The 23,439-nt window shown below is 41.5% G+C and overlaps 1 protein-coding gene across 4 annotated transcripts in view; it reads right to left on the bottom strand.

Annotated features, from left to right (window-relative positions):
- CACNA1E (calcium voltage-gated channel subunit alpha1 E) overlaps positions 1-21,200 on the bottom strand; it is a 499,672-nt gene extending 478,472 nt beyond the window's left edge. For all 4 annotated transcript variants that reach the window (XM_072129136.1, XM_072129138.1, XM_072129135.1 and 1 more), the window contains exon 1: positions 20,973-21,200. The gene's annotated coding sequence lies outside the window, so the exon portion shown is untranslated. The remainder of the gene's footprint in view (positions 1-20,972) is intronic.
- Positions 21,201-23,439: the final 2,239 nt, after the last annotated feature.

Here is a 23,439-nt window from a genome sequence, read left to right as displayed (position 1 = left end):
CATCCCCTGCAGGATTCATGTAGGGGTGCTGGGGTTATTGCTTCCTAAGATCTGAAGTTCTGCACCAGGTTCCTGAGGTCTGTTGTATCCTAAATTGTCCTTTTCTTTCTGAGAATAGGGCAAATGGATGTCAGAATGTCACCGGGATTAAATCACAGGCAGCGGTTAAACTCTGAAACAGAAAATCTAGCGGCTCTCCGTGCACTCCAACATTTGAAGCCAGGAATTCATTATTAAAATGGACATGTACATTACAATTACAACTCCCACAGACATGACCGGCCCACAGACATTCACCACTGGCATCAACATTTATTGTAACTAAATTAAGTGGAAAAATGCTATTTGCCCATCGCTTCCAAAGCCAATTGATGGCTCAGAAAATCTCGGAGTAAAGCAGAGGCTCAGCATCCCGGTGCCTGCATTACCAGGAGCCGGATAAATACAAAGATAAATGGAGCTTGTTACAGGGGCAAAGCTTTAGGATTATTGTAAATGTGGAGGAATGAATCTCCTACAGCCACCACAAGCCCATTGAATTTATCATTCCCACTTATCTGGGGACATAGAAGCGCCATATTAGCAGCCAGTTACTGGATACACTGATGATGAATGCAGCAAATTAGGAATCATGTCATCAATGGCGTCTCATCATCCAGTAAACAGTTACATTATTATTTGGGGCTGATTGTATGATAAAAGCAGAAGGGATCGATATAAGGAACCGAAATGTTACTTGCCTACATTTAACACACACTTCAAAAGGTCCCACCAAGCTGCAGGAAGTGTTTGGTATCTATGGAGATCTATGTAATCATACTACTAGGAGTGTTGTTAGTAACAGCGGGACTGTGAAAAATACATTTATTATCCAGGATTCAAGCTGGCCTTGAAGCATTGGGGAGACTCATAAAACTACTGTATTCTTTGATCTCTGACTTACATTGTTTCCCAACCCCTCCCCTCTACTGTAATATCTAACCAGAAGCTTGCTACAGCTCTTACTCAGAGCAGAGGGAGGAGCTGTGTTGTGTTCACTGAAGAGATCTCACACACCAGTGCATTATATGCCCCAAATTGACTAGGCTTAGGACTGCAGGGGATTTCAGAATTCCAAATAATGCCGGTCAGGGTACTGAGCCTTTCCCTTCTGTATGTCATCAAGGGAGGGAACCTAATATTTAGTGACACGTGGGGAGACTCGTGAGAAGCTCTCCAACCCACTCAGCTCTCAGGCATTGTGTTTTTTTATATTTGGTTTGTTCTGGCTGTTCTTTATTTCTGATGTCACAGCTATGGCATATCCATTCATGTCCAAAGCTCAACAGAAGTTATCCCATGTACCTGCTGCCTCCCTGCAGTCAGCATGTGCGAAGCCGGTCACTGGGAAGATGGTGGATAAATGATAATCATTTTCTTTTTCTTGTATCTGTTTTTCTTAGAATTTCTTACATCATGTGAATGCTTTTACAAATATGTTATGAATAGAATAAAGCTGTGTCCAAGATCCAAGTCCAGCTACAATCCTAGAGCGTAAATGCATAAATTGCGCAGCTGCTTCTAACAACACAAAGTTATGGCTACACCAATCTCCAGCGCTACAACGTAAAACTGTGTGTAGCTTTGTATGGCCAAATATTGCTGCACACAAAAAATGTGCTTTCAGGAAACTGTTAAGGTCAGAGGTGGTACCAAAAGTTCACAATCCTTGCTCTTATCCCGGACCCACCCTTGGTTACCCACAAAGTTTAATAGCCCCCTTTTTTTGGCTCTCATGCTATATAGTGCCCTACTGGAGATCCATGCTCTATGATATTCATATTCACTAGTGAGATCATGGATTGCGTTGTCATGAAAAACCACTTTAAGGCTGCATACACACCAACGCATGAGGGACTTATATACGGCCGACGTATATACGGCGTATATATGTCCCCCATACACAGCAATCGGCACACGATGCCCTAAGGGTGCGGCACCGTACCATTCCGTAGCCGGGAGAAAGATAGTACATGTCCTATCTTTCTTCAGAATATGGCCCCGTGCGTCATATATTACTATGGAGAGGGAGGCGGTAGTGAGCGGTGCTCATCCCCTCCTCCTCCTCTCCCTGGCGCGGATGTATGCCCGCCGTACTACGGTACATCGTGTGAATGTAGCCTAAATCTACCAGATGGCCGGTACTGGTCTTGTAATACAATTTTGCACTGGTGCGGTGTCTACCCTTACTTTCCTATAGATTTTGAATTTTTCCTATAGAATTTCTCACAATACAAATCCAATGCAATCCTGCGACATGCTGGTATATTCTAGCTTCAAGATTTGGAAGCCCTATACAATATTGGGGCAGATTTACTTACCCGGTCCATTCGCGATCCAGCGGCACATTCTCTGCAGTGGATTTGGGTCCGGCCGGGATTCATGATTCACTAAGGCAGTTCCTCCGACGTCCACCAGGTGCCGCTGCTGCGCTGAAGACCATCGGAATGCACTGAAGTTCACCGTCCTATCGTGGGTGAAGGTAAGCGTGTGCCGAGCGACCCTTTTTTTTTAAAATGCGGCGTTTTTTCCGAATCCGTTGGGTTTTTTTTTACGGCCACGCCCCCCAATTTCCGTCACGTGCATGCCGGCGCCGATGCGCCACAATCCAATCGCGTACGCCAAAATCTGGAAATATTCGGGTAACACGGCGGGAAAACGAGCATCGGGCCCTTAGTAAATGACCCCCATTGCGTTTTTGTAACATACAGTGGACTGAGAGGCTGTTAGTGGCATCCAGCCATCCAGACTCTACCTCTGGGACTCTCTGCTCTGCGGGATCACAGCTTTGAAGAACTTAAACATTAGACATCGCTGTTTATGTGAACATGTGACACATTAAAAATTGGCTCTTACTCCCCATCAATCATTACTGAGCTCATTATTCTTTAATTCTGTTGTTGTCTCCTGCCTGAAATGTTTCCTTATTTTATAATTTACAGAATACTTTAAGTCCTACTGGGACATAATTACATTTATTAATGCCGATACACTGATACCTGGATGAAATTTTTTTTTTAAACAACTTGAAAAGTAAAATACATTTAATGGCTAGAGTCGATTAAAAGGATTTTATTCAGCTTCCATCAAACAAACTGCTACAGTTACGGATTTCTTTACGATATCTCTTTGAAAAATAAAGCAGTTTTCATAATAAACTGAGACTTCCTGTTCTGTAGAGATCACTTCTTGTAATCTATGTAAATATTATCACACATAGGATTACAATGAGAAGTAATGAAACGTCTTTGTTATAAAGTTAGAGGAAGATCATGCAGGATGCACCGTTGTCAAACACTTTGTGTGGGCAGGATATTCAGGACTCTTACTATCAATCACTGTGTGTGGGCGGGGTAATCAGGACTCTTACTATCAATCACTGTGTGTGGGCGGGGTAATCAGGACTCTTACTATCAATCACTGTGTGTGGGCAGGATATTCAGGACTCTTACTATCAATCACTGTGTGTGGGCGGGGTAATCAGGACTCTTTCTATCAATCAGTGTGTATGGGTGGAGAAATTAGAACTCCCCTGCCAATCTCTGTGTTTGGGAGGGGTGAATTATGACACTCAATATCAATCACTGTGACTGGGAAGGGTAATTCAAACTCTCACTGTCAATAACTATATGTGGGTATAGTAATCAGGACTCTCAATGTCAATCACTGTTTCTAGTAGGAGTAATCAGGACTCTCACTGTCAATCACTGGGTGTGGGTAGGTTAAGGAGGACTCTCACTATCAATCACTGTGTGTGGGCGGGGTAATCAGGACTCTTTCTATCAATCACTGTGTGTGGGCGGGGTAATCAGGACTCTTACTATCAATCACTGTGTGTGGGTGGGTAATCAGGACTCTTACTATCAATCACTGTGTGTGGGCGGGGTAATCAGGACTCTTTCTATCAATCACTGTGTGTGGGCGGGGTAATCAGGACCCTTACTATCAATCACTGTGTGTGGGTGGGTAATCAGGACTCTTACTATCAATCACTGTGTGTGGGCGGGGTAATCAGGACTCTTACTATCAATCACTGTGTGTGGGCGGGGTAATCAGGACTCTTACTATCAATCACTGTGTGTGGGTGGGTAATCAGAACTCTTACTATCAATCACTGTGTGTGGGCGGGGTAATCAGGACTCTTTCTATCAATCACTGTTTATGTGTGAAGAAATTAGAGCTCCCCTGCCAATCCCTGTGTTTGGGAGGGGTGAATTATGACTCTCAATATAAATCACTGTGACTGGGAGGGGTAATTCAAACTATCACTGTCAATCACTGTGTGTAGTAGGAGTAATCGGGACTCTCGCTTTCAATCACTGGGTGTGGGTAGGTTAAGTAGGACTCTCACTGTCAATCACTATGTGTGGGAGGGGTTATCAGGACTCTCACTGTCAATCACTGCTTGTGGGATGGGTAATCTGGACTCTCACTGTCAATCACTGTGTATGGGTTGAGTAATCAGGACTCTCCCTGTCAATCACTGTGTGTGGGCAAGGTTATCAAGACTCTCACTGTCAATAACTGGGTGTGGGCTGAGTAAACAGCACTCTCACTGTCAATTACTGTGTGTAGTAGGAGTAATCAGGACTCTCACTGTCAATCACTGGGTGTGGGTAGGTTAAGTAGGACTCTCCCCGTCAATCATTGTGTGTGGGCTAAGAAATCAGGACTCTCACTGTCAATCATTGTGTGTGGGCAGGGTTATCAAGACTCTCACTGTCAATCACTGTATATGGGTGGAGTAATCAGGACTCTCCCTGTCAATCATTGTGTGTGGGCTAAGAAATCAGGACTCTCACTGTCAATCATTCTGTGTGGGCAGGGTTATCAAGACTCTCACTGTCAAACACTGGGTGTGAGTGGAGTAATCAGGACTCTCACTTACAATCACTGGGTGTGGGCAGTGTAATGGATCATTCACAGTCAATATTTACACAGTTTACTGTTTTACACAGCGCAAAAATTCTGCTACAAATCAACCTAAATATAAAATATATTCTTCTCTACACCTTTTATAATCTGCAACATAGTACTGTCTCAGCTATATCATAGTTGCTAAAATTGTACCTGTTGCCTTTATAAGGCTACCCTGGCTATTACTCTAGTGGCAGATTTTGGGATGGGCACATGCACAAAGTCTGAGCCGCACTATGTCTGCTTCAATGTTTAATCCAGAATAGCAGTAAAATGAGCTAATATATAAAGTGTTACTGAAGGTGCAGAGTGCTGATCAGTATACAATGCATTTGCATTTACTGATTTTCCACTGCTTACACACAGCTCGGAGATGGATTATTTTAATACTGTTTTTGATTTAGTAATATTAAACTACGAGAAACTGAAACTTATGAAAGATGCAATCTACAATTAACCATTTATTTCTGTCTTCAGGTGGTTATTTGTTTGTGAGGTTTTTTTTCCATCCTTATGTTCCAACAGTGGTAACTTTCCATTTGTTCCACAATGTAAACTCTATGATGGATTGGTTAATTCAAAGAAGTTTTAACAATTATTGGTAACTTTAGGGCAAATGTGGGCTCCATTCTCCATGTTATTATCTATACAGCCAGTCTCCGGGTTACAAACAGGATAGGTTATTTGGGTTTGTTCTTAAGTTGAATTTGTATGTAAGTCGGAACTGTATATTTTACAATTGTATCTCCAGAAACAATTTTTTTTGTCCTAGTGACAATTGGATTTTCAAAATTCTTTGCTTTAATGGGACCAGTGGCGTAACTAGAAACTGATGGGCCCCAGTGCAAAGTCTGTGCAAGGCCCCCGACTATAATGTATGGTTTATAGTAATAGTCTTCTCATATGGGAAATTGACACCATAAGGGCCCCCTAAAACTCTTGGGCCCTGGTGCGACCACAACCTCTGCACCCCCTCAAGTTACGCTCCTAAATGGGACTAATGATTATCCACAAAACTTCATTACAACTGATCATTGCAGCCTGGGACTAAAGTAAAGCATCCACAGAGCGTCATCAGAGGGCACAGTGGGTAGAGGGGTCTGTCTGTAACTAGGGGTTGTCTATAAGTCTATAAGTGCCGTAAAGTTGGGGACCTCCTGTATAGGATAAAATCAGTAGTACTTTCTTGAGCCCATATACATAGGATAGGGGTAATAGTACTGTGCTGTGTCCATCTGTACAGTATAAAAGTAGCATTACTGTCCTGTACTCATATACACAGGGTGAGAGTAGGGGGCCCTGGGCAAATGCCCATATTGCCTGTTCCTAACGCCGGCTCTGCATGCATGATATAGGATAAACCATTTTAATATCATACATATGGCTGTATTAAAAATCCAAGATAAAGCACTAGTCTCCATAGTATCGGTCCTTACTGTCCCTCTACATGCAGGATGCAGAAATTCAAAGAATCTAAACCGATATTCTTGTAAAATCTATGGTAGTTGCATAGCTGGGCATACACATAGCAACACTTTCCTTCATGACTTCATGTCATGTAACGAAGAGTTAGAAATCCCTAATTTTACAACCCAACAGTCAGAAGGTCTAAATATATATTAGATTTACTGTGCCCACAGAAATCTTATTAGCTGTTACAAGTCCATCAAGCTACGAAGCCAAACCACAAGGGGGTTCTCGGGTGACAGCTGACATTGCTAGGAGTTATGACAAAAAAAACGAACAAGATATGGGGTGCAAAAGAAAAACTGCAAAAAGTCTTCAATAAACAAGAAATATTTCAAAGTTCAGAAGATTCAGCAGAGCTCGTGTTGGTGTACAGGATATAAGGGTTCAAGTTTCTTTGAAAACTGGCTCCTCTTTTACGGTTCTCAGGACACAGGGTGAGGTTTTTGAGCTTTTAGTTCAAGTTTCAGGGTTTCTATAATAGTTAAATTATTTTGCATTCTCAGGATACAGGCTCAGGTGTCAAAGTTCTGGAACAAAAATTTCACTTTTCAGAGATCAGTCCAGATACAGACTTCAATGGTGGGAGAGAAATAGCGTTCATAGCGTAGTATAGTTTTTGTAAGTAAAAAATTTCACAAAATAATAATGATACCTGCTCACCTTCTTAGGTTGTGCATATTTAGGCAAAACACTAAGTAAAGTGTTTTTCAATCGTTGGGGTGCAGCCTACATCCTCTTGTATCTGAATGCAGTAGCCTCACCGCTTCTGATCAGTGGAATTGTAGGGTGAAGGTGTAGGAGGGAATAAGGGTGCCATCATTCCCTACTAAACCTTTACTCTACAAGGTTAGAGATTTCAGGACACAAGAAAACATACATGGAATGACCTTCAAACAGCCTAGAGGTGCACATGTCATAAGGTGAGTTGAGCCTCTCTCCTCAGGCATCACTACCTTTCAGGAAAATGGTGGATGGGGGGCAGCAGGAGAACAGTTAACTGCTACAAATGAAACATAGAGGTTACTTTCTCTAGTATGCCTCAGGTAGTAGAGAGGGTAAGTTCACCCCTGGGTGGAGGGGACACCTTTCTCTAGTATGCCTCTAACTTTCTCTACTATGCCTCTGGTAGTAGAGAGGGTAAGTTCAGGTCGGCTCAGGCGGCAGAATAGTTTTGTTCACCACAGAGAATTCCTGGTGATTCAGATACCATCCTGCCACTCTGGTGGAAGGTATGAAGGTTAGTTTATTGCCCTTCTGTTACACTAATATTAGATGACTGGTAATTAAATAATTGCTTATTCTAATACCAGATATATAGAGGAATTAGTTTAAGAAGATGAGAAGAAACACACCACAAAACACTGCAACGATAATCATGCTAAAGGGGATCTATCAGCAGTTTTGACTATAAAAAACTTCAATCCCAGCAACAATTCTGGAATTAATGAAATTTTCACAGTCCTGCTGCCACAGCACTACACAGCTCTCCAAGGACAATACCTTTGCATGGTCAAAACTGCTGGTAATTTCCTTTTATGGTAACAACCTATAGAAACCATAAATTATTAAAGGGAACCTACCACCACGATTCTACCTATAAAGGTAGAACAGGTTGTAGGTGGATGTAAGGGACGTGAGGATAGCTCTTTTTAGAGCTAATCCTCACGTGCCCCCTAACTTTTGGTAAACTTTATTCCCCTAATAAGTTGATTTTCGCGGCTACTGGGGCGTGGAGTAGCCGGGCACGAGGCTACACGGTGCGGCTACTCCACGGCCCAAGAAGACACGTTACGCCGCCTACCCTGTTGTGTGTGGCGCGCAGCTATGAGGAGCCCTCGTCTGACAAGGCGGTTACTGCACATGCACAGAACGCCAGCATGTCGGACAAGAGCCAGCATCTTGTAGCTGCACGCCGCACACCACAGGGTAGGAGGAGTAATGTGGCTACTGAGGCGTGGAGTAGCCGCGCTGTGTAGCCTCGTGCCGGCTACTCCACGCCCCAGTAGCCGCATAACAAAATTTACATATTAGGTGAATAATGTTTACCAAAAGTTAGCGGGGACGTGAGGATTAGCTCTAAAAAGAGCTATCCTCACGTCCCTTACATCCACCTACCACCCGTTCTACCTTTATAGGTAGAATCGTGGTGGTAGGTCCCCTTTAAAAATGGTGTCATGTTATTATTATAGGTTTTGGTTTTTACATATGTGACGCCAACCGTTTCTGGATGCAACAAAGGAATGCCATCTAAACCCTTATAATCCAATGTTAAACACCTCTGTATTTATAATGCAATAGTTAATCCGACAGAGAGCATGATCCGAAGATCTAATAGTGGCCGGACTCCAAATCTAAACAGTCTTTAAAAATATATATAATATATACATAAACCTTAAAAATATACCAATGACAACATTTTGGTAATTTTACTGATTCAAACAAGAAATATTCATGGAAAACTTTGTATTTCCATATTACAGAGCCAGATGACATCTCCATAAGGCATCATATGATTACGTAATACTTTTAGGGTAGGATGCCTCCACAATATGTCATCCAATAGAATATGGTCTGTTCTTCTCAAATATTCATTTAGAAATTAAGATTTTTAAAATATGAGCAGCTGGTACTTTACCCAAGATGGCGCCTAACTGGTTGGTGCTGCTCCCAAGAGCATTAATTGATTATGTTGGCTTCCACCAATTAACCCCGATTATTGGGGTCTATACTTCTCTGTGAACAGGTAAAAGCTTTCTAAGTAGCCCTGAACTTTTGAAACTAGGGATTTGGTGGGGATACTTTTATATAAGGAGCTATGCATCTTTAAATCTACTGATGCACAAGTACCAGATGGAAAGATGCCAGAACAAACACAAAACCAGCGAGTCCAGGGAGGAAGGAAACCTGACTGCTGTGAGTAACCCAAAGGTCACATGGGAAGGGGCCATTTGTGGTCACAAGCCACCTGTGTTACAGTATATGATCATTTCAGAAGTAACAGCATGGAACCATAAGTATCAATGTGAAAGTATCATTAATGTCCGGAATCTTTTTACAACGGCAACTTTAGACATTTAAAGGTGTTGCCCACTTTTCAATAAATCTGTTTCACTAGACAGGTCTCTGTATGTATATGTACAGTGGGTACGGAAAGTATTCAGACCCCTTTACGTTTTTCACTCTTTGTATCATTGTAGCCAAATGGTAATATATTACTTTTATTTGTTCAATAATGTGCACTCTGCCCCCATCTTGACAGAAAAAAACTGAAATGTAGATATTATCGATAATTTAGTAAACAAGAAAAACTGAAATATCACATGGTCATAAGTGTTCAGCCCCTTTGCTGTGACACTCATATTTAACTCACGTCCTGTCTATTTCCTACTGATCCTCCTTGAGATGGTTCTACTCCTTCATTGGATATAAGACCTATATATAAGAATAAGACCTCTATAAGGCCTTACAGCTCAGTGCAGGACGAGCATCTCTGGAGAGACTTGAAAATGTTTTCCACGAATGTTCATCATCCAACCTGAGGGAACTGGAGAGGATCTGCAAGGAAGAGGCAGAGGATCCACAAATCCTGGTGTGAAAAAAGTTGCATCTTCCCAAGAAGACTCCTGGCTGTGCCAACTCCAAAGCTGCTTCTTCTTGATACTGAGCGAAGGGGCTGAATACTAATGAGATTGTGATATTTCAGTTTTTCTTATTTAATAAATTAGCAAAAATCTCTACATTTCAGGTTTTTTTCTGTCAAGATGGGGGCAGAGTGTACATTAATGAGCAAAAAACTAACTTTTTTGATCTTAACAATTGGCAGCAATGAAACAAAGAGTGAAAAATGTAAAGGGGTCTGGATACTTTCCATACCCACTGTACCTGTACCTTTGCCTCCTTTGATAGCTTCACCCTTCTCACCATATTGTCCTCTGCTTGTATACATAGCCTCCCCTCTCTCACTGCTCCAGCCCATCCTCATGGCTTCTCCCACTGTCTCTTTCTTTCTCTCACTGTCCATCCTCACTGACAGACACAGGAAGAGGGGAGGTGGAGCATGATGAGTCGTAATCTCCTGCTGCAGCCCCTCCTATTCATCAGAGCTCAGATATGAAAACAAAGAAACAGAGAGTCTGCAGACAGCTCAAAAGTATCAGAAATGCTGAATCACTTGATGAACAATCAGGGATAAATATTAAGGCAGTAAAGGCACATGGGCAACCTATGTAAAAGAGTGATCAACCCCTTTAAAGTTTTATATAACCATTGTAGTATCCGCCAGTCCTAAATTTAATTTTTAATTTGATTACAAATATGTGTAATCTGCAGAGTAGACAGATAATCACATTAGTTCATGCATTATAGCCAGAAAACTGAAAATTTAGTTTTGGCCAGAGATTTAACATCCCAATTATTTCCCTCAGGTCTGAAGAGCAATTCCTGCTCACCAGCCGTCTTCTGCCCTATCAACCAAACTAATGAATTCTATATTTAATGATGATATTACCTTTTTAAATACTTCAAAACATTAATTAAAATTGATGTAAGAGACAAAGGGAGGGCATTTTGCTTAGAAAACATCCAGGCATCGCTAGGCATTGTCCCCTTTATTCCACAAACTAATCAAGTGGGCATGGTAAGACGTGAAGGGAAGTGGCCGGTTTTGGGGTGGGCTTCCCTGCCCTGTACCTGTGCATTCACTATAACCTGGAGTAGCCTTGTATACTTCTTGATGTATCCAGAGGAGCTTGCTACATACGCTGGTGCACGAAATATCAGCATATGATAATTGTCCCCTTTAAATCCTAAGTCTGGAGTGACACCCTTTGGCTTATAAGGACACTTACCACCAGTTTTACTGATGGTATACGTGTCCTACTAAAAAATTTCAATGATTTTAATGTTCCTCATTACTTCTTTTTTTATAACTGAATACACCGTGATTGTGGCAATATACAGTTATAAAAATTATGTTAATTAGCCTGGGGCGCTTTGACTATGTCACCGGAGCACCTTAAAGCGCCTTGTCTCTTAATTTATTCCTTCCCCCCATTCTGATACAAATCACGCCTGCTCTGTGCATATTACAGGAGATGGGTTGGACTGAGCGGGACTTATATCAGAACAGGGTGTGTGAATAAGTTAAAAGACAAGGCGTTCCGAGGTGCCCTATATTGCTGCAATTGCAGCGTATAGAGTTATAACAAAAGAAGTCAAATTATTCATTACTGGGGGGGATTGTATATTAATTAATGGAAGGCTGTATATTTAATAGTTAGGATTTCATTTGATTACTGAGGGGTTGTATATTTATTAATTACCGGGGGCTGTATATTTATCAGTTGCAGAGGAGCTGTATTTTAATTAACTATGGGTTGTATATTAATTACTGGGGGCTGTATATTTATACAGGTTTTACACCCAGGGGCCCCCATCAACCTTAATCCGGCCCTGGGTGCACCAACTATCACATTACCATATACAGTGAAATGGAAATATTTTGGAAATGACATAAAGGATGGAAATGATAAATCACAGTGCAATTCTCTACAACGTGTTGCCAGCAGATGTGATGTTTGGTGGAGGTGGTAGACTCCCTTTAAGGTCTCTGCGTTTACAATGACATGACAGAACATAGAAAACAGAAGTAGCAGCAGACTGGCATCAGCGCAGCCACTGACTCATAGCACCACAGGGGGCTGTTTTCCTTTATAGCTGGGGCTGCTATGGATGTCCCACTTACAATGGCAGACAATAACTTCAAACTACTTGTGACGCCATCTCACAAGCCTTATGTACAAATTATAACAATAAAATTATATAAATACTTATCAAAGAAACAAAAACAAATCCCATCCTCAGAGTCAACCTGTACCCCCCAAAATAAACTTACTATAGTTTGTACAGAGAAGACCTTTAGAATGACTTTTTTTTTAGATTAAATGTGAACATTTACTGTATATGATATTTTTTTACTTTTTTCACACTTTCACTTCTAGTAACTTTTACTCCATTTAACGTAAAAAAAATTAGATTGTAAATCGAAAACCTATTTAGAACAAAAGGCACAAAATGTTAGTTATGGGCGTGAAATCAACACATGGCCGTGTAGGTAAAGTCCACTATACAGAAAATCTGTACTTTGAATGCAGAAAAATGTGTTCAATTTATATGCAAATGAGAATTTTGTTACACCATGAGCATTCACAGGGGGTAAAGGGCACCCTGACCTAGGGCTGAATATGAAGTGGTGGGTGATAAAAGAGGACATGAGAGGGTGCACTAAACCTTGCAGTCGTGCCCATGATGCACTGAAATACTGATTTAAAGGGAACCTTAGGGATATGTCAGGATTACATTTTAACCATGTTCTAATAGCCCTTGTAATACGGATCACAAAATGCTTTTCTTACCCAACTTGACTGTTCCTATAAGTTATAAAAGTATATTTCCCAGGGATGAGCCCCTTCTCCAATCTCATTGCACATGTATGGCTTCACTCACTACTTGCAACTACTCTGCTCCATGTGCATGACGGATGGAAGGAGCTGACTGCACACATAGGCATGGGGGAGGGAGGAGGATGGAGGGGGCAGAAGAAGGAGGAGGGCGCTGAGTGAGCAGGGAGAAGAAGGAGGAGGGGGCTGAGTGAGTAGCAGGACAGGGTGAGTGAGTCAGTCAGTTGCAGCTGACAGTCCCTGTGAAACACTGGAGGGGGTATGGAAAACTTATGATGAAGTTGTGGTAAATAATTTTTGCGATCTTTATTGGAATGGCTATTGAAACATGTCATCAGGTTAGAATGGCACATCCTGATGACAAGTTCCCTTTCAGAGTAAATAAAAATGAAGATTATTCTGCATTCAGAGCAGAGATATTTATGATACAGGACATTTCCCCTACCTGTCCATATGTTTACTCCTGGCTATTCCATGGTAATCTTATAAATTATACGTGTCCATTGGGTCACACTGATGCGTGTGACATATTTTGTGTTTCATATATAAAATACAATGTGTACGTGGACAGGACCTTATCCCCTAAACTAGGACTATTCGGGTCCTTTATGAATAGTCCTCCAGTACTTTGTGTCTATGTGAATGACAATGGCCGATCTGTATACTATCAGGCAGGTCCAGTTTTTCATCCATGACTCATATCTGCTGTTTCTATGCAACAACTCCAACAACTCCAGCTTTTCTCAGCTACACAGAATCATTAGGGATTCTGCAGATAATTACACTAGAGTTTCCCTTTAAGTAGACAACACGCACTAATAATCTGCGGCCAGTGGACAAACACATGGTATAGCCATTATCTATTCCACTCAATCCTGTCTGTCGGCTCCAGGATGCATTGTGCTAATATCAATAAGTAATTAGTCATTCCTAGTCCTGAGAATATCTTTTCAATGGCTTATGTGAATGCCAAATCTGTCACTTATTCAATTAATTTTGGATAATTAAAAGAAAACTGGAGGTAAGTAGAATGTGATTGCACATAGAGAAGCTGATTTATGCATCCATAACAAAAATGAGTGGGTGAGTCACTTGTCATTAGGTAAAGGGGGAGATCTATTCTACGTGTGATAAGAGAAGGTCTTTCATTTGTAAAAACATATAACATCTATTACTAATGATCTTCCTCCCCACTGGCCCTGACAAACATGCATGCTCAGCTCTGCCATGTATGCATGATTTCTTGGTAAGGAGAGGGGAATGATTTGTCATGTCCAAATTCAACATTTCCTTTTTGCCTCCAGTACCATCTGTTGAAGAGCTGTTCCCGACAAGGTTTTCCAGTTTGCCAAACTTTGCTCTTATGTCTATGAGCACAATAAAAAGATGAAGCCGCTTAGCAGATACCAAAATGTGCCCCATGTCAGGTTCTGATGTTTGATTTGCCCCAAATACCCTTAGGTCATTTAGGTCACTTGCCCTATTTGAAGGCAAATTCTGTACGACTCTGTGAGACACCATATAAGACTGGAGGTACAGCATGGGTCCAAAACACATGTCCATAAAATAATATCAGGCCTTAAATCAGCAGTTTTAATGCTGCAAAGTCATTGTAACATACTGTAGGTTTGTAGCTTCTCCGGGTTCAGTAGATGAGGTCATCACATTGCTGTGCCCTTAGCACTTTGTAATAAACTGCTTCACAGCCCTTCCCCTACTACTCTGAGTGACTGCTGTACTGTACAGCTTTCACTAAGAGCAACGGCAAAGGGCTTTTGTGCATTTCAAAGCAAAGATTTACCAAACACCTCAGTGTGAGGACTCTCTCCAAGTCCAGCTACAATCCAGGATCCATAAATCCTAGAATATAAATGATTTTATTTCACAGTCCTGCTGCTACTAACAAAATACAGAAAGGTATAGATCTCCAGGGCTGCTACTTAGGAGCTCATATCCATCTCGTAGACTTGGGCCCAACTATGCGTCAAGTTCTGTATCTTCCTTATTATGTCCATAAAACATAAACCTAATTATTATGGAGGTGTCCAAAAACCAACATAAACAATTCCTTATTGTCTACAGATACTGCTCACAGGACACGTTTGCACTCTGCATTTTAATCTGGTTTTCATTAACTTATTTTTTAGGAAAGAAGAGAATCGATTTTTGAGAAGGCAGAACGGTAAAGAAAACATTTATCTTTCTCCTCTATGTAAACTTATCAATTCAGTCCAATCTTTATTAAAAAGTCACAGGGGGAAATATACAAGTTAGCACAATGCCAAGAAAAAGCTGCCGACCAAAGCAAATCAGAATCCAAACCGGAAGAAAAAACATCCCAAATATTCAGGTCCATCCGATGCACTCGGGCTGCAATGGTGATGCAGGAAGCTATCAGCAGCTCCACCATTATAAGAATGAAAACAGGGAATTGTATAGTGTGGGAGGCACAAGAAGGGGCATTATAATAAGCGGGGGTTACTAAAGGCGACATATTATTATGTGGGGGCCAGTTATAGGTTAGGTTTCTCTTTTGGCAACCAAAAAGTACAGTATTCATGTCCTCTGTTTAAAATCAATGGAAATCATTCTATTCAAAGCTTATAGAACAGGATAGCCAAGTATTAGATACTAGAGATTTACATCATGAGCTTAAGGGTACGGTCCTGCGTCCCGCTAGTGTGGCGTTTCCTAACACGTTGCTAGCACACATACACTCACCGGCCACTTTATTAGGTACACCATGCTAGTAACGGGTTGGACCCCCTTTTGCCTTCAGAACTGCCTCAATTCTTCGTGGCATAGATTCAACAAGGTGCTGGAAGCATTCCTCAGAGATTTTGGTCCATATTGACATGATGGCATCACACAGTTGCCGCAGATTTGTCGGCTGCACATCCATGATGCGAATCTCCCGTTCCACCACATCCCAAAGATGCTCTATTGGATTGACATCTGGTGACTGTGGAGGCCATTTGAGTCCAGTGACCTCATTGTCATGTTCAAGAAACCAGTCTGAGATGATTCCAGCTTTATGGCATGGCGCATTATCCTGCTGAAAGTAGCCATCAGATGTTGGGTACATTGTGGTCATAAAGGGATGGACATGGTCAGCAACAATACTCAGGTAGGCTGTGGCGTTGCAACAATGCTCAATTGGTACCAAGGGGCCCAAAGAGTGCCAAGAAAATATTCCCCACACCATGACACCACCACCACCAGCCTGAACCGTTGATACAAGGCAGGATGGATCCATGCTTTCATGTTGTTGACGCCAAATTCTGACCCTACCAACCGAATGTCGCAGCAGAAATCGAGACTCATCAGACCAGGCAACGTTTTTCCAATTTTCTACTGTCCAATTTGCTTGTGCAAATTGTAGCCTCAGTTTCCTGTTCTTAGCCAAAAGGAGTGGCACCCGGTGTGGTCTTCTGCTGCTGTAGCCCATCTGCCTCAAAGTTCGACGTACTGTGTGTTCAGAGATGCTCTTCCGCCTACCTCGGTTGTAACGGGTGGCGATTTGAGTCACTGTTGCCTTTCTATCAGCTCGAACCAGTCTGCCCATTCTCCTCTGACCTCTGGCATCAACAAGGCATTTCCGTCCACAGAACTGCCGCTCACTGGATGTTTTTTCTTTTTCGGACCATTCTCTGTAAACCCTAGAGATGGTTGTGCGTGAAAATCCCAGTAGATCAGCAGTTTCTGAAATACTCAGACCAGCCCTTCTGGCACCAACAACCAGGCCACGTTCAAAGGCACTCAAATCACCTTTCTTCCCCATACTGATGCTCGGTTTGAACTGCAGGAGATTGTCTTGACCATGTCTACATGCCTAAATGCACTGAGTTGCCGCCATGTGATTGGCTGATTAGAAATTAAGTGTTAACGAGCAGTTGGACAGGTGTACCTAATAAAGTGGCCGGTGAGTGTATACCTGATCGCATATGTGTTTCCAGTGAAAGGATCAGTAACCAGCACCTGGTGTCTCACAATTAAACCTGGTGTCTCACAATTAAACATTACAAGGCATCGGTTGTTGGTTACGGATCACATGCGTTCACTGGAAACGCATGCAGTGTCGGATTCATAAGCGGAGACATAATTTTGCGCCCAAATAAAGAACAAGTCGTCATATTGTGACGCTGACACTTCATAAATAAGGTGCAACAGGTGCAGCAAGTGCTAGTTTTTTGTTTGAAAGTCAATAATAAATGCTCCCCAAAGCGTCTTTTCGAAGGTGATGAGCCTTCTTGGGGGACTTGAATGAGTTTGTGATATTGTAAAGATAGTATTTTATAGAAATCACAGGTTTGGAACCACCAACTTCTCTTGCTGATAGTCACCCCTTTGGCTTTCATCAGGACAATCTTCTGCTGGACGGTTTCAATGACTTTGGAGCGGCACAACATTCCTGCAGAGTCAGTGCAAACTGGAAAATTACGTGCCAGTTAAATAGGGTTTGTCAGATTATTAAGGGGATTAGCCCCAGGTGCCACCTTAACGCCAATAACTTGCAGGTACCTGAAAGTGTTCTCTAATTTTGATCAGTCTCACTTCATTTTATTTATTTAATTCAGAATATATACAATTTAGGAAATAAGCTTAAAATAATGTTATTTTACCCATGTTGGGATATATTCACATAGAACTGCACAATGACCTTGTCACTCAGGAAATTGTGTGTTGTTCTCTAATTTTGATTTCCAGTGCCTGATGCCCTACATCTAACCACTGCAGCAATGAAAGAGTTAAGGTAATTCTCTGTGTCACAGGAAGTCATCCTCCACTTTCTGCATGAATAAAAACTATTGATTGTATGTTACGTATCTACAGTAATTCGCAGTTGCCATGTACACTTCTTAAGAGCAGGGTCGAGCAGTCATTATTTCCTTTCAATATTTCTCTATAATATCAAGAAAGTAAAACAGAGTCACCGCTGGCAAGTGTCCCCCTCTGTACGGAAGGCTGAATATTCCAAATTCTGGATCTATCCTATTATTTTTCAAAACAAGTATTAATCCAATATTTATCTTCCCAGGGATATCATGTATCCTGCAACAATTCATTGTCGTGCATCACTGTCCTTGGAGGAATCTACAGTAGTGTCTCAGTGGGAATAGAATGCGAGGACTATAGTAATAATGACACGCAGGATGAGTGAGTATTATAGGGGTTGTGCCAGTAAGTACACTTATACCCTATTCACAGGAGAGGGGATAAGTGCCTGATTATTGGAAGCTAGACCCCCATGTATGTCCTGAATACTTATGAATTTTAGCAAGCTCGAAATGTGCACATGCAGGCCCACTTTCATATAATAGCATCCAGGCACTTTATAACATAACCATGTCCTTAATGACACAACCCCTTTAATCAAGTGTGAACAATGAAGGGATTTATTGGGCATCTAACATCAGGATGAAGGATTGTAAACTAGATACACTGACATACTGGTGTGGCCTAGATCAAGACCACCCACTAGGCACTTAAAAGCTCATTTCCATATGTAATAAAATCTTTTTCAACAACTATCAATGCCCACAAAGGTTTATTAACGCAATCCTCTTCATGCAAATGAGCCTGAGGGGCCCCTTTTCCATAATTTTTAAAACTTTTTTTTCTTAAAAACAAGGGCATAAGAAGTTTAAAGAAGAGCAGATCCTGCCAGAGGGGGCACACACCAGTATGTCAGTGTACTTGGTTTACAATCCTTCATCCTGGTGGTAGATGCCCTTTATAAGGAAGAATCAGATACTTTTTGACCATCAATCTAAAGGAGTGTGGTTGTAAACCTTTGTGGGCGTTGATAAATGGTTGATTGCTGAAAAATCTTTTATTACATATGCAAATAAGCTTTTAAGTGCCTAGTGGATGGTCTTGATCTAGGCAAGTGCACTGGCTCTCCTTAGTAAACCCTAAATTACTTAGGAGGGCTTAAGCACTCGTCTAGCTCAGTACCGCCTACTAAGCACTTGAAAGCTGAGTGAGTACATGTATATGTGCCCTATCTTTGCTGTAACTAAGTAAACAAAGAGTGATGTGGACCATCAAAATACAGCAGCGCCACAGTAACAGGGGGGATAAAAGGGTGAGAACAGTTTTTATCATTTTATAAAATAGTTGTTCTTGCAACCATAATTTACTGTATAGTCTGAATGCAGGCTCAGAAAATGCCATCTAACTGGCTGCTACCAGAGAACAACAGATGCCATTGCACAGCAAACAGAGATGAAACAGACTTTTGGATTAGTGTCTCTTTAACATGAGCCAAGAGGAGATCTAAAAAATGAAATCCTATAAAAGAAAACCTGCAAGATTAATTTCATTCACTCAGTTAGTACTTCCCCCAGTCATCCATGCAGCGATGCCACGCAGTCTTTTGGCAGGTGGCAGAACGTGTAGGGGGTCATTTTAATTATTGGTGTCTCTTTTATTTCTACTTACCTACCACAGAGGACTGCGCTGTAAAAGATATAATCCCATGGGAGGCAGAGCTGCCAATCACTACCCCATAAAGTCACACCCCACTTCCCAAGTGCGGCTCAAATGGCAGAACTGAGATTATGGCTCAGCCCCCCCCCCAGAGGCTCTGACAGCTGAGCTTTACTGTACCACCGCTAATATGTCATCTCTCAAATAATAGGGTTAATGACAAAACTATCCAGAGGGCGCAGTCCGCAGATTCAGGGGGTCAGATCTTTAATATTAGGACGTGAGCATTCATTAACAAATTAGTATGCAAATCTAGAGCTGGTAATTACTACATGGTCTGCTTTCCAAATTAATTTGCAGACGTCTTTTTTTTTTTTTTACCAGTAAGATCGATGATAATTTAACTACGGTCCTGCCAAAAATTGAAGTGCATTAAATTTCACCTGTTGTCAGACGCTCACTTTCAATTACTCAGCATAAAACAAGCCGAATTTACGTGGTGACTATGCATAAACTGGATCTGAAACATGCACACTGGATGCTAATGTTGAACTACAAGTAACAGGACATGCTGGGCCTTATGGTTCAGTTAGGAAACATAAAAGTCAAAGGTTGATTATCCCCGATCTGCACTACTGTGCTTATATCATCCCATAACTTGGTCCTATATAAAGACACCCACACCCACATTTTTAGGAAAACTTGCTGGGCGTGTGAGGGTTAATCCATGAACCAAGCTGCACATAATCATATCCTGGTTTTAATCAACTACAGAATTGTAAAGGCGGCGATTATTTGATGTCTTTCATATGAACCCCTAAAATTCAGTTGTCATAGCAATGATTTCTACAAACCAGAAAATCCGAATTCAACGCGCTCATAACTAGTAAACAGTCTATAAAAGGTCATGAACACTCATGTATTCAGAGGATAGTGGAAGGGGGCATCAGATCTAGCTACAGGCTGCGGTAAAGTTACAATGTATCTCAATGACTTGGAGAAGAAATGCAAATCACCTTACACCATTATAAATAGCAACATTGCGAGCAATCCCGAGTCTGTAAAGTTGCTAAAAGAATCGACATTGTTTTAATTGCAGGCGATAACAATGGCAAAGCAAAGGGGGGAAAACTGTGAGATCTGCACGGAAACCATTAACAAACGCAAGGGTAAACTTTATAACCTCCAATTCTGGACTTTGGTTCTGGAGAACTCTAAGAAACAACATAGAAGACGATGGATACAATGTATCTGTCTGATGTTTATCAAACAATCCTGATTGAAACATTCTCAATGCAACCTCTGTGTATACATCTCTAGACATATACACGTATGCAAAAGTAAAGCAACCAGACAGCAAAGGGTTAACCCCATCGATTTGGCAGATTCAACGAAAGAAACCGCAATTATTATTATTTTTTTTTTGCACTCGCGATGGGGTTTTGTCAGTAAGATTTGTTAAAGAGAGCAATTTCCCGAAGCTGTCAACACAACAGGTTGTATTAGCAGCTCCAGCCAAAAGGGATCCGTTCTGGATTTCTATAGCCCAACGCAATCATCATAATAATCATCATAATCATCACTATCTCGTATTGTACAGCAAATTAAAGAGAAGCTACTACTTGACAGAGAAGAAGAAGAGACGTGGCAGCTTACCTTGATTTAATTCATGGTTTCTCCGGGTTATAGCTTGGTGAGGGTGTGGGGTCTGCCAAAGGAAATAATTTCTAATATAAAAGGATTAAAAAAAAAAAAATCCAGGAGGAGAGACGGGAAAAGGGAGGAGAAAAAGCAGGAGGGAAAGAAAGAATGAGAAAGAAAAGAGAGAAAAGACAGTTTCTCCTGCCCACACTGAAATAGGAAATCACTGACAATCAGCAAAAGGGGAAGCATTCACATGAACATACCAGAGGGGGCAGACAGGCTATGCACACACAGCGCACAACTAAAGCTAAATAAAAGCACAAATCAGGAGAAAAATCCCTGGCACACGTGAAGCTCCAGCAGTTGGGGGTGAACAGAGGGGCTGTGCATCTTTATAATGAGTGCCTGCTCATGTGGGTCAGACAGGGTTTACACTATACATTGACCCATATGAATCACACCGCTTACCTAAACGTGATCACAGACGGCTTTTCCTCATTAAAACTACATAGACTTTCCACTAATTATCATATATACGGAACTATAAAAAGCTGTCTGATACATGACTGTATTCTGCTTAGAACATCATATAAGTACAGGACCACATTGTCTAGGACTCTTTCTTACAAGAAACTGGTGCCCCGCACACTTCTGTGGTCGGTAGGGGAACCACAGAGCATACTAGACCACATTTACTAAAAACAGAGCAGTATAGTGCTCTTGCGCCACAAATGTGTCCCGGACACTTATTAAATACCTGTGCAAGCAGTTTGCACTGAAAAGAACGTGCAAAGTCATCCATAGAAATGCCCTGCCGATGCAGAGCACAGCGCTCAGGTAACTCCAGCACAGCGCCCAGGTAACTCCAGCACTCTCATTCACTACCTAGCTAAGTGCCAGAGATGCAGACCCCGCTATTTCTGTTGTATGGACAAAAGCAAATGCTCTGCCGCTTCATGCAATTAGTGAAAAATGGACCCTAGTTCTCAAAAACTGCAAGGGTCCATTCTTGTGATTGTGGGGTCCCAGTAGTTGGACCCCCACTGATAAGATTTCTATCCAGTATCCTGTGGATAGGAGATTACAATCAAACTTGTTATACTTTAATGGAGCAGCAATACTAGACACAATCTTTTCGACATGTGGGGATCTGAGTTGTACTCCTGACCATCTAGGGAAGGTGCACCTGGACTGGGGAATGCTATGCTGGAGAGAAGTGCAATTAGGGGTTAACTGGCACTTTAATATTTGAAGGGGCACTATCTATGTGTCTCCTCCCTTCCCCTTTCCTGTTTCCTTATAAGGGGCTGATATGATACAAGGGGAGATATGATGGATATGATGCTTTGCTCGTCTGGCCGACTTGTCATCTGGGAGTCCAAATGGTCATAGTGCAGTCTGAGCCGTTTATTTTACTGGAGATATATACCTCATGATGTTTTATATGTTTTAGAAGAGTTTTATAGTGTTTGTTATATATGTATTTATAACTTGAGAGTAAAGTTGTGACCAGTTTTCCACCACGCAACATGAGCCTCCTCCATGTGTGTTATTGGGAATGCTGAGTTTTTAAACTGCTATGGGGCATTCAGTAAAGTGCCAGGTAATGTGTTAATGTGAGTGATGTTTCTACAATTCACCAGTCTGTTTCTAGAAGCGAGCAGACTTGGGTTTCTAATCTTGGACAACCCCTTTAAGCCAAGTCCTTTAGACAGGATAAAACTAATAGATGATACTACCCCCATAATTTGGATGGAGTTGAACTGTGATATTAAAGTCAGCCAATCAACAGGTGTGGCTATTTCTGGAAAAGAGTAGCTATGTTTTTTAAAACCTGTACAAATCCTAATAATTCTTGTTAGGTCAGACATTTTGTTTAGAAAATGCAGTTGCAGGTAATAGCGCAATTTTACGACCAGGCACAGAACTGCTGGTCGTACATTTGGGCACTGGAAATGTGACTAGGCCGAAACCTTGTGACATATCTAGTGGGACCAAAGGGGATCGGGACCAGCACTTAATAATTTTTTCCCAATTTTTGTTAATTTTTAGAGCTTCTCAATTTTTTTTTATTTAAATACTGGCCGGACTGCCCCTTTAAATGTCCAGGCCTATCATGAGAGCTTTTATGATACTTCCTTGGGTCATATTATAGGGAATGTCTGGATCCATTTTTTCAGAATCCCTCATTAATCCGATTTTGGACGAAGCAACTGGAGCAGAAGGAATGTCATGGCACATGTGCATATGTCTTACAAGGCAGCCCGTGATGTGCGGTGATCTGCTAATGGTAATTTCAGGAACAGAACCCAATGCTTTATGACTATTTAGAGAGCAATTAAAGCTTTCCTAGGCATAAAATCTAGAAAGCAATGAAGCTATATTTAGAAATATAATATACTTTGAAGAATACCATATTTTAGTTCACTGTGGGGGACATTTTAAAAGCTGGTGCAAGAGAAAATTGTATGGTAACAGA

Source organism: Engystomops pustulosus, chromosome 10, assembly GCF_040894005.1.
Source record: "Engystomops pustulosus chromosome 10, aEngPut4.maternal, whole genome shotgun sequence".
Classification (NCBI taxonomy): domain Eukaryota; kingdom Metazoa; phylum Chordata; class Amphibia; order Anura; family Leptodactylidae; genus Engystomops; species Engystomops pustulosus.
The sequence above is the reverse complement of the archived record's forward strand: the minus strand, read 5'-3'. Positions and strand labels throughout refer to the sequence as shown.